Genomic DNA, 15,000 nt, shown 5'->3' with positions numbered 1-15,000 from the left:
ATCAGGGAGAGGGATTATGAAGGAGGAAAAGAAAGGGAGGGAGAGGGGTAAGAAGAGAAAAAAAAAAAAGAGGAAGGGGTCGAGGCAAAGGAAGACGCCAGAGGGTTTGGAATTTACATTGAATCGATGTATTTCCGCCTGTTCCTCCTCCTCCTCCTCCTCCTCCTCCTCCTCCTCCTCCTCCTCCTCCTCCTCCTCCTCCTCCTCCTCCTCCTCCTCTCCTGACTTTCCTTTTCTTTTTCGTACAAAGAATAAACAGATAAAGACAAGTAACATAATATCCATCCCGATAACCACAAAACAACGGGAAAACATGACGCCTTGACAAGACGACGGGGGTGAAACACGCGCCTTCTTCAGCCCTACAGACACTTAACAGCCAGCCATTGAGACAAACACAAGAGATGATGAAAAGTTACATTACTGAAAAATTCCTAACTGGGCAACTTAACGAACATATCTTTTCATTATACAATTTCAAGATCATGAATTCACTCTTCGATACGGAGCACAACAAAAGCACCACCACCACCACCACCACCACCACCACCACCATTACAGCAACCACCAGCAAAACAGAAAAAATAATGTAATTTTTTTATACATTTTATTTATTTATTTATTTACTATTTATTTATTTATTTATTCATATATTTTTTAAAGGAGTGAGACACGTGCGTTGTCGGTCAGTCAGTCTGTCGTCAAGCGTCTAGCCGAGTAGTGGGTCACGGAGTGCTGAAGCTGGAAGTCAAGTGTTGTGGTCACGACTCACGCCAACCACGAACCACACGTTTCTTTATTCCGTGTTTGATACTGAGTTTTCTTCTATTAACCTTAAACTTGAGAATATAAGGCCTCGAAGGAGAAGGAGGAGGAGGAAACGACGGTTACTTCTACTACTACTACTACTACTACTACTACTACTACTACTACTACTACTACTACTACAAGAACAATTACGACGACAAAAAACATGAGTGAGGGTAGAAGGAAAGAAGAGAGGGATGGGAGGAATGAAGAACAAACAGATACATGAGAGAAAGGATAGCAAAACATGCAAAAATAGAAAACGGGACGGGGAAAGAGGGTACAGAGACCAAGACTGAGGTTTGAAAGATAGTGAAAGATCAGGAAAATCACTAACAGGAAGGACATACGAAGAGTGCACAGAAAAGGAAAAGAGATAGAGAGGTGAAAATAGAATAAAAAGAAGGGGAGAAGAAGGAATAATGAATAAAATACGTGAGAGGAAACGTGCATGGAGGATGAATGGAAAAAAAAATATATAAGAAGGAAAAGTGGAGATAAACTATATGGAAGGGAAAAAATGTAAAGTTAAGGTAAAGCAAGGGAAGTGAAAGGAAGAAATAAAAAAATAAAAGAGAAGATAAGAGAAGAGAAGGAGAGGGAAGAAAATTATAACTAAAAGGAAAGAAACGATAGTAAAAGAAGAAAAGGGAAGGGAAAGAAGAGAAAAAAGAAAAGCAAAGAGAAAAAATAATGCAAAACCAGACGAAGAAAGAAAAAGAAGGTAAGAAATATGAAGAGAAAGAAATAAAAGCGAAGAAAAAGAAAGGGAATAGAAGGGAAGGGAAGGAGACAAAGAGAGAGGAAGGAAATTAAGGCGAAATGAAAGAAAGGAAAATAAAGGAAAAGGGAAGCGAAGATAATTAAACAGAAGGGAAAAAATACAGTAAATTAAAGAAAGTAAAGGGAAATAAAGGGAAGGGAAGGGAAAGGAGGGAAAGAGAAGGTGAAAGAAGAGAAGGTAAGGGGTAGAGAGTGAAGGAAAGAGAAGGTGAGGAGTATGGAAGAAGGGGAGGGGAAGGGAAGGGCATAAAAGTGTGTGCGGGACGGAGGCAGGAGGGACAGACAAGAGGGAGGGTGAGGCAGGCAGTCTGAATGGCAATACTGAGCAGAAAAATACAATGGGTGGAAAATATTGCAGGGGCTAATGCCAGGGAGGAAAAGATGAATGGAGGAGGAGGAGGAGGAGGAGGAGGAGGAGGAGGAGGAGGAGGAGGAGGAGGAGGAGGAGGAGGAGGAGGAGGAGGAGGAGGAGGAGGAGGAGGAGGAGGAGGAGGAGGAGGAGGAGGAGGAGGAGGAGGAGGAGGAGGATAGGACAAAAAATACTGAAGAAGAAGAAGAAGAAGAAGAAGAAGAAAAAGCAGAAGAAAAAGAAGAAGAAGAAGAAGAAAAGCAGTAGAAGCAGAAGCAGAAGAAGAAGAAGAAGAAGAAGAAAAAGAAGAAGAAGAAGAAGAAGAATATTGAAATGAGAAAGCAAAAAAAAAAATCAACACATGGAGAGAGAGAGAGAGAGAGAGAGAGAGAGAGAGAGAGAGAGAGAGAGAGAGAGAGAGAGAGAGAGAGAGAGAGAGAGAGAGAGAGAGAGAGAGAGAGAGAGAGGACAAAAGAGAGAGAATGGGAGGTTTGTATGAAGAGGAAAGTTGCAGATATACAAGGAGGTGGAAAGCGAAAGGGAAAAGATGATGATGATGAGGAAGAAGAGGAGGGGCAGGGGTTGAGGAGGGGAGTGTCACGACGACCTAATAATAGCAGTAATTGTCATGAAGGAGGGAAGTAAGAAGGGAAGGGGAAGGGAGAGAGGAGGAAGGGATAGAGGGGAGAAGGAAGGGAGCAGGGAGTACGGGGAGCTTCTGAAAGACACGAACGAGAGAGAGAGAGAGAGAGAGAGAGAGAGAGAGAGAGAGAGAGAGAGAGAGAGAGAGAGAGAGAGAGAGTAAAGACATTAGCATACAAAAATAAACTTAAAACACACTTAAACATACATAAACCACCTCTTAATATTCGTGTCATTTTCTGCACCCTAACTGTAATAACTAAATATGCGTTACGTCATTAATGTGCTTTCTTTTCACCTGTTCCTCCCCTTTCATCTGTTCCCATATGCTTCGCGTAGTACCCTCTCTACCTCGATCCGCACATCACCGCCACACCACCCATGCCTTCAGCGCCCCGCCACCGCCGCCACCGCCACCACCGCCGCCGCCGCCGTCACCGCTGTCTCGGGAGCGGTTGAAGGTTTGGAGTTTTCATGAAGGAAATATCTGGCGAAGACTTTTATCATGTGGGCCACTGCAAGCTATTTCCGGGTTACGTCAGAGGTCAGTGTGGCGCCATGTGGCCAGGAGGAGGAGGAGGAGGAGGAGGGCATATGGTATCCCTCCTGAAGACAGACAAGCCCAGGCAGTCCCCCAAGTTACAGGTTTTGAAAAATAGATAATGATATCGTGTCTTTTTTTTTTGTCTGTGTGTGTGTGTGTGTGTGTGTGTGTGTGTGTGTGTGTGTGTGTGTGTGTGTGTGTGTGTGTGTGTGTGTGTGTGTGTGTGTGTGTGTGTGTGTGTGTGTGTGTGTGTGTGTGTGCTTGCATGCGTGCGAGTGCTTGAAGGTCCTCATGAACACTGGTGGACATGGGTGAGACATCAGTTAACACACACACACACACACACACACACACACACACACACACACACACACACACACACATACTGCATCACCATCCCTCTGGAAATAAAAGGACAAGCACGTAGGGTCTTTATAAATATCTCTGCATCAACTTATCTTCCCTTGGTGTATATCTTCATCTCTTAACATTTGGGCAGCGACCTGAGCCCTGCACCATAACTCCACCCTTGCTACTTTCTACGATAACACTGGTTACACTTAATAAACAATGTTGATCCCGATAAATTTCCTCTTTCACTTACGGACAGTAGCGGATCATGAACGCGGGCTTACTGGAGCTAAGATGCGGTCAAAATGTTATCAAAATGCTACTGTTTTTCTACACAGTAAGGATCTATACACTTGAATTCCCCCTTTTCTACAATGAACATACTCGGTCTAAGCTGGAAACTTCACATTTCACCTAAAGCTAAAACAGCTTCTATGAGTTAGGCGTTCTGAGTCGTCTCCGCCAGTATTTCTCATATCTTCATGTAGCGTGCCTAACTAACCGACAAATCAACATATCACCAAGACGACTACCAATGGTCAGACGCAGGAATTGACGAAATACTGAAAGCTGATACACGTTTTGTTTAATCTGTAAATTACGGGGATTATGAAACACACTAGATGTACAGATGAGACACAAAACTTTGCGGAGGTGGCCTGGAATAGACGCACATCCAACAGATATAAGTGAAGATTGTGGGAGGCTCTTAGTCTGCAGTTGAATCATAGGATCTAATGATGTTTGGCAACGATAATCTCTCTCTCTCTCTCTCTCTCTCTCTCTCTCTCTCTCTCTCTCTCTCTCTCTCTCTCTCTCTCTCTCTCTCTCTCTCTCTAATTATTATAAGTTGTATATCTATCTTAACAAGACTCACGCAAAGTCTAGTGTTTTTAGCACTTCCGGATATAGATAACAACAGCACACTATCGACTTGCGTGTGTGTGTGTGTGTGTGTGTGTGTGTGTGTGTGTGTGTGTGTGTGTGTGTGTGTGTGTGTGTGTGTGTGTGTGTGTGTGTGTGTGTGTGTGTGTGTGTGTGTGTGTGTGTGTGTGTGTGTCTAAGTGGAAAAGTGGAAAAATCAAGATTTTATTACATCGCTTCTAGATTAGATAACACTTAATTCGTTACTGGAAATTTACTATGTGTGGAGATAATAAAGTTAAAAAATAGGCATTACCTGTGCAGTGTGTGTGTGTGTGTGTGTGTGTGTGTGTGTGTGTGTGTGTGTGTGTGTGTGTGTGTGTGTGTGTGTGTGTGTGTGTGTGTGTGTGTGTGTGTGTGTGTGTGTGTGTGTGTGTGTGTGTGTGTGTGTGTGTGTCATCCATACTACCTATATCTAACTCTTTTTAATTTCAACTTTCATTTTAAAACGTAAGAAGAAAATTAATCTTTTTTTTTTTTTTTTTCATCGTGTCTACTGGATTGTTATTCATAAAGCAGGTACAAACATGCTACCTGTGTGAACCTCAGAATGACGTATTTACTTTCCATCATGAATACGCACTTGATTTTCCTTCGCTGAAATCGTTCCACAGAAATTAACATGGTGCAGTTCCCTGTGAGCGTCACTGAGGTGGTTTTCCTTTCAAATACTGACTTAACCCTTAAATTGATAGACAACATTTTCCCCCCATAATTATCATTTTTTTTGGCATTTACTTTTGTACTAGGTTTGCTAAAATAGTTATGTACATTGGAAAAAGACATTAATCTCTCGGCCTTTCCTCTTTTTGTGACCTCGTTTTTTTTTTCTTTACAGTCCTCTCACTGTTAAGAAAAGATGAGCATAGCAGTAAAACCGTTAAGAAATATTCATGTGATAAAAACTATATCTGCGTAAAACTCCATTGTCACTTGTTATCTTGGGAAACTTATTGCTTTCTAACTTCTCCTGGAAGCGGGAATTTGGCGCTTTTTTTTATTCTTGTGATTCGCGTTCGCTTCCTTCCCGCATTAAAAAAAATGCCACTTGACTAGCAGCAGCGTGTCCTGGATGATCCACAATGTCATCAGTACAGGAGTTCCTTACCAGGTAAGAACCAGTAGCAGGGGAATCACTGCACGACATCTGAGGCACTAGTAGCATAACTCCGTTGCACCAGGAAGAGGAAGACGGGGACGGAGCTCAGACGTAACATACACTCAGTACGTAATAAGATCATAGCAACGTAAGAACATAAGGAAAACTGCAAGAAGCCATCTAAGCCAAATGTGGACTTCCTATGCAAAGCATACATATCAACACCGATCTGTCACCCTTATTTAGTATAAATTAATCTATTTATTTTATTTTTATTTATTTATTTTTATTTTTTTTTTTTTAAGTTCCGTATTGACTCGACACTGGCAAACCTATTACTAAGTCTGTTTCCTGTTTATTTTTATGACAATAGGATTTGAAGTAAAAACCGGACTGAGAAATGAAGCTGAAAAGCTTGGAAGCGAAACTTGTCAGGAGTGAGGACTTCCCAGGTAGTGTTCTCTGCACCTATTACCGACACTTGACACAAAGTCCTTGCAAATCTTCGTGTTTCGAGTCATGTACTTAAAGATGTGCCGTGCGTCAGTTGCAGACAGTGATATTCCTAGACACACACCTGTCCTGTATATTAAGGATTTTTTTATACCTAGTTATATTATCAGTCTTGGGAATTAGCGTTCTCAGGAATCAGCTAAGTGCAATAAATCTTTGATCATGAAGCTGTCAGATAGTGTGTTTGTCATCTAGGTGTTAAACAGAATGAAGCATATTCGTCCAAGATAGACACCCGTGTCCACCGTAACAGTTTTTTAATGTATCGTGATCCAGACGATATTACTTGAAAGGGATAAAAAAAATAAACGCACCCAAGCAAAGAGCTACGAGTGTCAGTGATCTGCTACGACACCCCCCCCCCAAAAAAAAAAAATAAATAAATTCAGTCTTAATTTTTACGTGCAAAGAAGATTGACAAAATGTTACAAGAGAAAGAAAAAGAAAAAAAAACGTTCAGTTGTTGTTCCTCCTACCTATAAGTTGACATAAAATTTTGATCTTTACAATAAACAATTTTCCTGAGCGCTGCGAGTTTTCGCCTTGCCACAGATGCTTGTGGATTGTCATGGTGCAGGACGTGGCATGAAATAAATTACTGGCAAAGGTTCGAAAAAGTTTCAGGAAAGACACGTCACCATAGAAGTATCCATTAATTGTTGTGTCAGATGTGTTGTTGTTGTTGTTTGAACAAATGGCGGCTGATACAGTCAGTGATTATAACACAAATTAAAAAGGCAGACTTGCTAAACGCCACTATAAAAAAAAGTCTGTTAACACTAGGATAGTGACACCTTTCCTATTAGTGAACTGGAAAATAAACGTAGTTAGGTCACTAGGGGAAGCAAATGGGCAACATATTTAAAACAGTAATGACCGTGACACGGTGACCGCAGCAAGAGAACTAACATTTCGACAGATTGATGTGAGAGACTAAACACTCTGAGTTACAGTTCGGGATTGATACCGACCTTTGGCGTCATTGTTCAGAAATCGTGTTATGTTTAAGGTCCGGCACTAAAACATAAGAAGGTGAAGCTTCAACCTCAGAAAGTTATGAGGAGCCGGCACACAACGAGCATCAGAGAGGGTGGGAAAGTCTGACACGTGGTACAAAATACCCGCTTCATTAAGACTGATTTACCAAGAACTGATATATATGATTTCTTGCTAAAACCACTCGTCATAGTTCAGCACAGAAGAGGTTTATTGAGCGTTATTAATGAGGATGGGACAGTTACCTGGAAGACTATCTCTACTATCAAGCGGTCAAAAGACTTGTTAGTTCTTTGCAGATAACCCGGTTCTCTGATTCCTATTCAGATAATAAAGATGATAAACTAATTGATCCTTAGAAATTCTCTGAAATTCTTGCAATTCCTGTTGATATGTCCGTCAAATGTCGCCAAACATGAAAAATTAATTAATACAAAAGTAGACATCAGATTAGATAAAGCAAATTAAATTTAAAAGAAACAGGAAGAAAATTATTCCAAAATACACCAAAAAATTAATGAAAAATAATCATTAATCAGGTTTGTAGTGCCGAATCAACTGAAAATTTTAAAAGGTTAGATAAATTTATGGATATGGATGACAAGTGGATATGAGCAGCCGTGCTTCATACAAAGACTGCAACGTATAGACACACCTATTGGCTTCTTGCAGGTTTCCTTAATTTCTTATATTCTTATGTTCTAAATTTTCTGAATACGCTCACAACAACCAGGCTAAATTAGCATTTCTATCTATCTATCTATCTATCTATCTATCTATCAATCATTACCTATTTGCAAACAAGATTCTATTCAACACCCACTAGCTCTTTGACTACTATGACTTCTTTTAAAGTGTAACAAAACTGTTTGGTGCTATTCTAAAATATGACTTTCAAATGACAGCAATAAGAGTGGTAAAGTAATTGAGACCTTTCAGCGACTACAGTTTTCCTTCGCTCAGTAAAATCACCGAGTAACAAGTGTGTCCTGCTCCCATTACTTGTCAGCAGTCAGAGTTAAGAGACATATTCACTCCAGCATCCCTAACCTTTCCTTCCATCTCTCATATTGCACCATCCATATGCAGATTAAACAGCTACGAGGATATTACGAGCATGGCCCTTGTAATGAAAAAAAATAAAATAAAATAAAATGAATATAAAAAATCAGTCATTTCTGCCTTTACCACGATACATGCATGCTTATCAAGAGTTATCAGTCCTTCAATAAGCAGCCTAACACACCACGGGCCCTTAATACATCCCACACTTACGCCCAGTCAACTCTTTCATACGCTATTCTGGGGTTCATAAATGCACCATAAATTTTCTTCCCTCTTGTAAGCATTTGTTCAGCTGTCGTCCAGAATGAAAGAATCTGATCCACATATCACGTATCCTTTCTAGACCCTCCGTGCTCTTCACTAAACCTACTCCCTGTGATATTCTACATCCCTTTCGTATATATATATATATATATATATATATATATATATATATATATATATATATATATATATATATATATATATATATATATATATATATATATATATATATATATATATACGAGTATATATATATATATATATATATATATATACATATATATATATATATATATATATATATATATATATATATATATATATATATATATATATATATATATATATATATATATATATATATATATACATATATATATATATATATATATATATATATATATATATATATATATATATATATATATATATATATATATATATATATATATATATATTTTTTTTTTTTTTTTATTTTATTTATTTTTTTTTTTTTTCTTTCTTTCTTTTTGTTCATAACCTTTCCAGCAGTAATCAGGAGGCTTATCTCTACCTCTATAATTACCATGTTCATTTCCACCATCCTTCCTCCTTGTAGGCTGCCATATTATTTACTTGTCAAGATTAAAATTTGTTTAGTAAAATTCAATACGAAAAACGAGACTAAATAAAAATTTTATATTTAAAAAAAATAACACAATATGTTATTACAATACGTAATATTAAAGATAAACAATAAATTAACAAAAGTATATATATATATATATATATATATATATATATATATATATATATATATATATATATATATATATATATATATATATATATATATATATATATATATATATATATATATATAACAGAAATAAATGATGACAAAGATTACAGATAGGAAAAAACTACTTCACAAATAGAGGTAGATGACTGGAACAGGCTTTGTAATCAAGTTATTATAGCCGAGTTGGAAGGGAACTTTTAAAAGAAGATTAGATCAATATATGGATAATGATGGTAGCAGGATACAGGCCTGTATATTTTACACAGGGACTGCCACGAGCAAGTCTGCTGGCCTCTTGCAACTTCCTGGATATTCTAGTGTTTTTTTTTTTTTATCTGGAGGACAAAAGATAACCATTAAACTATAAGTACTTTTCTCGGAACTCACTCTCATAACGTTTTAAGTGGTATATCATCACACTTCCTGAGCACCACTGCCAAGCGGGAGAGAAAGAAGCCATCATTAGCCACAAAATTTATATAAAAAGAAAAAAAAGAGCTATGATTAATATTTTATTTTCTTTAGAGGCATCAGTTAAGCATTTTTTTTTTTTATCATTAGCCCCTCACCAGCCTCCTCTGCACGTAACACGCGGGCTAGGTAGTTTCAAAAAGAGGTTGTATAAATCTACAGATAACAAATCATAAGTTTTTACCCTCTACCCCCGAGACATATTTTCCTGTGATCGGAAAGAAGTTTTATACAGACTTTTGTACAACAACCTCCTATTGATACAACACGGAAAAAGACAAAAATAACCTCTTATTCTCTCTTTATGTCCATACATTTTTTTTTCCATAATGCTTTTAATAGACGAGTATATCCGCCATTTCTAGGTTAACTGGCCTTTTTCCAATCTCATCAGATGTATTCTTATGCTATTTGCTATGTGATTTAAGAGTTAAAGCCGCTTTTCTCATCCCCATTCACTATTCTTCAAAGCCTTCTACGTTTTAGAGACTTTCATCTTCTCTTCAATATTCTCCAAAGCCTTCTACGCTTCAGTGCTTAAGCCACTCTTCTTATTTCCCTCTTCAATATTTTTCAGAGGTTTCTACATTTTTTTTTTTTTTGGTGGGGGGGAGTATTTAAGACGTTTTTTTCTCATTTTCCCCTTCAATTTTCTTCAAAGTCTTCTACGTTTTAGAGTCTTCTATCTCCCCTTCAGTATTATTCAAAATATTCTACGCTTTAATGTTTAAGCTGCTCTTCTCATTTTCCCTTCAGCATTCTTCAAAGCCTTCTATGTTCTAGCGAGGTAAAGTCGCTCTTCTCATTTTCCCTTCAATATTCTTCAGAGTCTTTTACGTTTTAAAATGTTTAGGCCGCTCTTTTAATTTTTTCCTGCAATATTCTTCAAAGCCTTCTACGTTTTCTAAGCAGGGAGAGGAAAGCGGATGTGTTTCTGGCAAGCGTGTCGTCCCCCAAGACCGCGGCGTCCAAGGAAGGGGCGGTGTTCTCGGTAGCTTGTTGAGGGGCGGCAAGATCTGTAGCAGGAGGGGGAAGAGGGAGCAGGATGTGTGAAGGCCGCCCAGGATCCTCTGTACCTAGAACCTCATATTGCCCTAAACTTCTTCATCGTATTTCCTTTCCCGTTCTGCCTCTCCATGCTCGTATTCCCAGTATTGTTTTCCCCTGATTTTCTCGATATTTTCCTCGTCTCTGATTTCCTGGTTCTTTCCATCATTTGCTTTACTTTCTGCTTACTGGGTTCTTCTTTCTTCTGTTGCTTGTTTTTTTTACTTCTTGTTCTTGCTCCGTTTTTTCATATCATCATCATCATCATCATCATACTTTTTTTCTTCTTTTTTTCCTCTTCCTCCTCGTCTTCTTTCATGCTTCTCATTTCCAACAAGTTACTCATTCTCCTTTCGTATCCTTTTCCCTTTGTACTTGTTTTTCCTTCTCCTCCTGCCATCTTCAGTGTACGAAAGGTTTTTCTCTTCTGTGTTTAGTTTGTTCAATTTTATCTTCTATCAGTTCCATTTTTTTAACTCTGTCTTCTCTCCTCGTGTATGAATATTTTCTTTTTATTAATTTACCGATGCAAAATTGTATAATAATCCCTCCGGTGATGATATTGCAGTTATTTGTTGGCCTTATTCTTGCTGCGACTGGTGCCTTTCCCTCCCTCCCCTCCTCTTCTTGGTGCTCCTCTTTCTCCTCTATCGACCCTCTCTCCTCTCCTCCTCTCCTTCACTCCCTGCACTCTCCATGCTATGCAAAGTTAAAATGACACACTCACAAAAAAAGACAAAAATTACCTCAAACAGAAGATTAAAGGATGAGCCATCACGTGCTGCAGTTTTTTGAAGTTGTTGTTATCATCATTGTCTCTGTCTGCCTCCTTGTTCTCTGCCTTCTGTGGGGAAAATAAAAAGGAAAAGTCACAGATGGTAGAGCAAAAGGGATTATTTCTTCTTTTACTCTTATATTGTTGTGGCAGCCCTTAGTTGACATTCAGTGTACAAAAAAATGGATTGCATGGATACAGGAAAAAGAGAGAATAGCAGATTGATTCGGTCTCTTTAAGGTTACAAAACTATTTAAGAGACTGAAATACAAAACGAAGTCTAAAAAGACTGTAAAGGACTATGAGAGATTGTTTGGCAGGAGAGATGTTAATAATTCAGGTTTGGTTTTGAAGCCAAGGAAGAGAGAAAACTGTTGAGCGAAAAATAAAAACAAACGGTCACACTACTCCTGAATCTGGTAAAAGGTAATGCATTTTTTATTCCTGACATTTACTCATTTATACTTTCTCAATTCTTTATTATTTCGTAATCATTATTGCTTCATATCCTTCGCCTTTCACTCTAATTATAGTAACTCTCCCTTCTCCTTCACTTTCTAGCATAACTGTTTACTTCTTCGTCACGATCTATATTTGGTAAACGGTGACAAATCAAGGACAAAAAACTATCACAAAATGTAGTGAATAAGAACGTATTTTCCAACAATCTATCAATTTTTTTGCCCTATATTTCCTACCCTTCCGATTGTCCCCTTCAGAAAAGTGATTCCTCGTAGAAGGATCACATTAGTGCTCTACGTCCCGTCTTCGCGGCGCCGGCAGGGTACTGGACGCCATCCAGCCATCCAGACTCGCCTCCACCTGCCGCCACCCTCCCTCTCATCACCAGCGCCTTATAACCACTGGTACTGGCGCCATATGATCTTGTTTTAGTTGCGATGCCATAACTCTTTATATTACTATCATTATTAGCAGAGGGATAGTAATCTAGAGAGGTCTAGATGTAACGGCTTCAAGCTTAAGGAAATCTGAGGAGAGAGAGAGAGAGAGAGAGAGAGAGAGAGAGAGAGAGAGAGAGAGAGAGAGAGAGAGAGAGAGAGAGAGAGAGAGAGAGAGAGAGAGAGAGAGAGAGAGAGAGAGAGAGTTAACCTTTTATTGTTTGGAATGCATGCGATATTATAACAAGGGAGATGTAAGCAAAATTCTTAGGATCAGCAACCAAGGTAGAACAAGAAATAACGGGTTCAAGCTTGAAAAATTTAGGTTTAGGAAGGAGATAGGAAAAAATTGGTTCTCAAATAGAGTGGTAGATGAGTGGAACGGACTCAGTAATCATGTAGTTAGTGCCAGGACACTAGAGAGCTTTAAGAGAAGATTAGACAAGTTTATGGATGGGGATAACAGATGGAAATAGGTAGGAGTGTTTCATACAGGGACTGCCACGTGTAAGCCTGGTCGCTTCTTGCAGCTTCCCTTATTTCTTATGTTCTTATGTTCTTATGATATATCCATGAATGTATCAAGAATCTCCATGTATGTGTGTTTGTATGTATATACGCACTGTGTGTGTGCAATCATGGCAGCGTCTCCTCGCCAGTCTCTTCATTCTCTTGAAGACTGTCCACACAGGACCGAGAGACGTCTCGAGAATAGAACGGATTTCGGTTTACTTCTACAAAGCCTACACCCTGACAAACGCACCCTTGTGCGGAAATTACAAAACAAAACAATACATGTATACTCAACGGCCTACTTCTAATATATATATATATATATATATATATATATATATATATATATATATATATATATATATATATATATATATATATATATATATATATATATATATATATATATATATATATATATATATATATATACACACACACACACACACACACACACACACACACACACATACATGAATAACTGTGATATGTATATTTGTATTTCAATAGCGGGCTCCTTTTTCCCAATTTTTTATACTCTTGAAAAGCTTTCCTCAAACAAAGAAAAAACTTTCAATTGCAGTGAACTTCTGAATTAAAGAAAATGTGGGAAACGAGCATACAACAAAACACACACACACACACACACACACACACACACACACACACACACACACACACACACACACACACACACACACACACACAGGCACAGTCACACACTCACCGGAACCCCAGTCACTGTTTCGAGAAATGCCTCCTCCTTCGCCAACACTAGCCACTTCGACCTCCACGGCCCAGACCTCCCTTCTCCCTCACCTTCTCTGCACCTCCCCTCCCTCTCTCCCTTCCCCCTTCCATCCTCCGCCCTCTCGTTCCTTCGTCTCTCTTTGGCTCTCTCCTTCCCCTTCCTGCCCCAGTAAGCTCTCTCTGTAGCCGAGTCAGATAGTTGGAAAGGGAGTCTGGTGCCAGCTATACTAGGAAAAGCAAAACCTCCAGCACTCGCCCCTCAGCCGCCCGCCTTCCTCCCTCCACACACACACACACACACACACACACACACACACACACACACACACACAAGGCGCCAAGCACGTTCAAGAGAAAGTCTGACATGTGTGTGTGTGTGTGTGTGTGTGTGTGTGTGTGTGTGTGTGTGTGTGTGTGTGTGTGTGTGTGTGTGTGTGTGTGTGATGTTTCTGCTCCCGCTTCCTAATATCATTATTGTTTTTTTTTCTTTGTTTTGTTTGTTTTCTATTATCTGAGTTCGTGATAGAGGGAATTGTATCCAGCTACTGTTGCTCCTACTGTTGTTGTTGTTGTTGTTAATGTTTGTTGTTGATGTTGTTATTGTTGTTGTTGTTGTTGTTGTTACTGTTGTTGTTGTTATTGTTACTGCTGGTGCTGGTGCTGCTGCTGTTGCTGTTGTTGCTGTTGTTATTGTTGTTGTTGTTGACGATGGTGATGGTGGTAGTACTACGTCTAAAGGTACTAAAAATAATACGAATAATCAACATAATAGTGGGAATATAAATAAAAAATGTTGTTAGTGATAATAAACTATGATCATGATAATAATAATAAAGATAATGATGGTAATAATAATAATAATAATAATAATAATAATAACAATAATGGATGATTTTTCTACGATATTAGAGAAAGACAGGATAATACAGAAGAAGGCTTCTCCCCATCTATCCATCCCTCCAGCGTATGTATGTGTACGCAGATATATGAATCACCTAACGAGGAGGAGGAGGAGGAGGAGGAGGAGGAGGAGGAGGAGGAGGAGGAGGAGGAGGAGGAGGAGGAGGAGGAGGAGGAGGAGGAGGAGGAGGTGGTGGTGGTGGTGGAAGAGGAGTGGGAATGAGGGAGTAGTAGAAGATGGAGAAAAAATAAAAATGGGAGACAAAGAAAACTTAAAAACAAAAATAAAATTAACAATGCTACAACAATTCTTCCCTCTCTCTCTCTCTTCTCTCTCTCTCTCTCTCTCTCTCTCTCTCTCTCTCTCTCTCTCTCTCTGGTACTATCGACCCCACCCAGGACACGCTTCTTCGGGGAACCTCCAGGCGAGTGATTCCATAATGTGGCACTTCCGGTGGCCGGCCCGCGGAGAGGTCACCTTGTGCTTGCTCCTCCTCCTACTCCTCCTCCTCGTCCTCTTTCTCCCC

At 39.0% G+C, this 15,000-nt stretch overlaps 1 protein-coding gene across 1 annotated transcript in view; it reads right to left on the bottom strand.

Moving 5' to 3' along the window:
• Positions 1-15,000, bottom strand: part of LOC135107570 (uncharacterized) — a 203,155-nt gene that overhangs the window by 167,633 nt on the left and 20,522 nt on the right. Inside the window, exon 2 of the mRNA XM_064017577.1 lies at positions 11,383-11,480. The gene's annotated coding sequence lies outside the window, so the exon portion shown is untranslated. The remainder of the gene's footprint in view (positions 1-11,382; positions 11,481-15,000) is intronic.

This window comes from Scylla paramamosain, chromosome 15 (genome assembly GCF_035594125.1).
Source record: "Scylla paramamosain isolate STU-SP2022 chromosome 15, ASM3559412v1, whole genome shotgun sequence".
NCBI classification, from domain to species: domain Eukaryota; kingdom Metazoa; phylum Arthropoda; class Malacostraca; order Decapoda; family Portunidae; genus Scylla; species Scylla paramamosain.
This window is presented reverse-complemented; position numbering and strand designations above follow the sequence as displayed.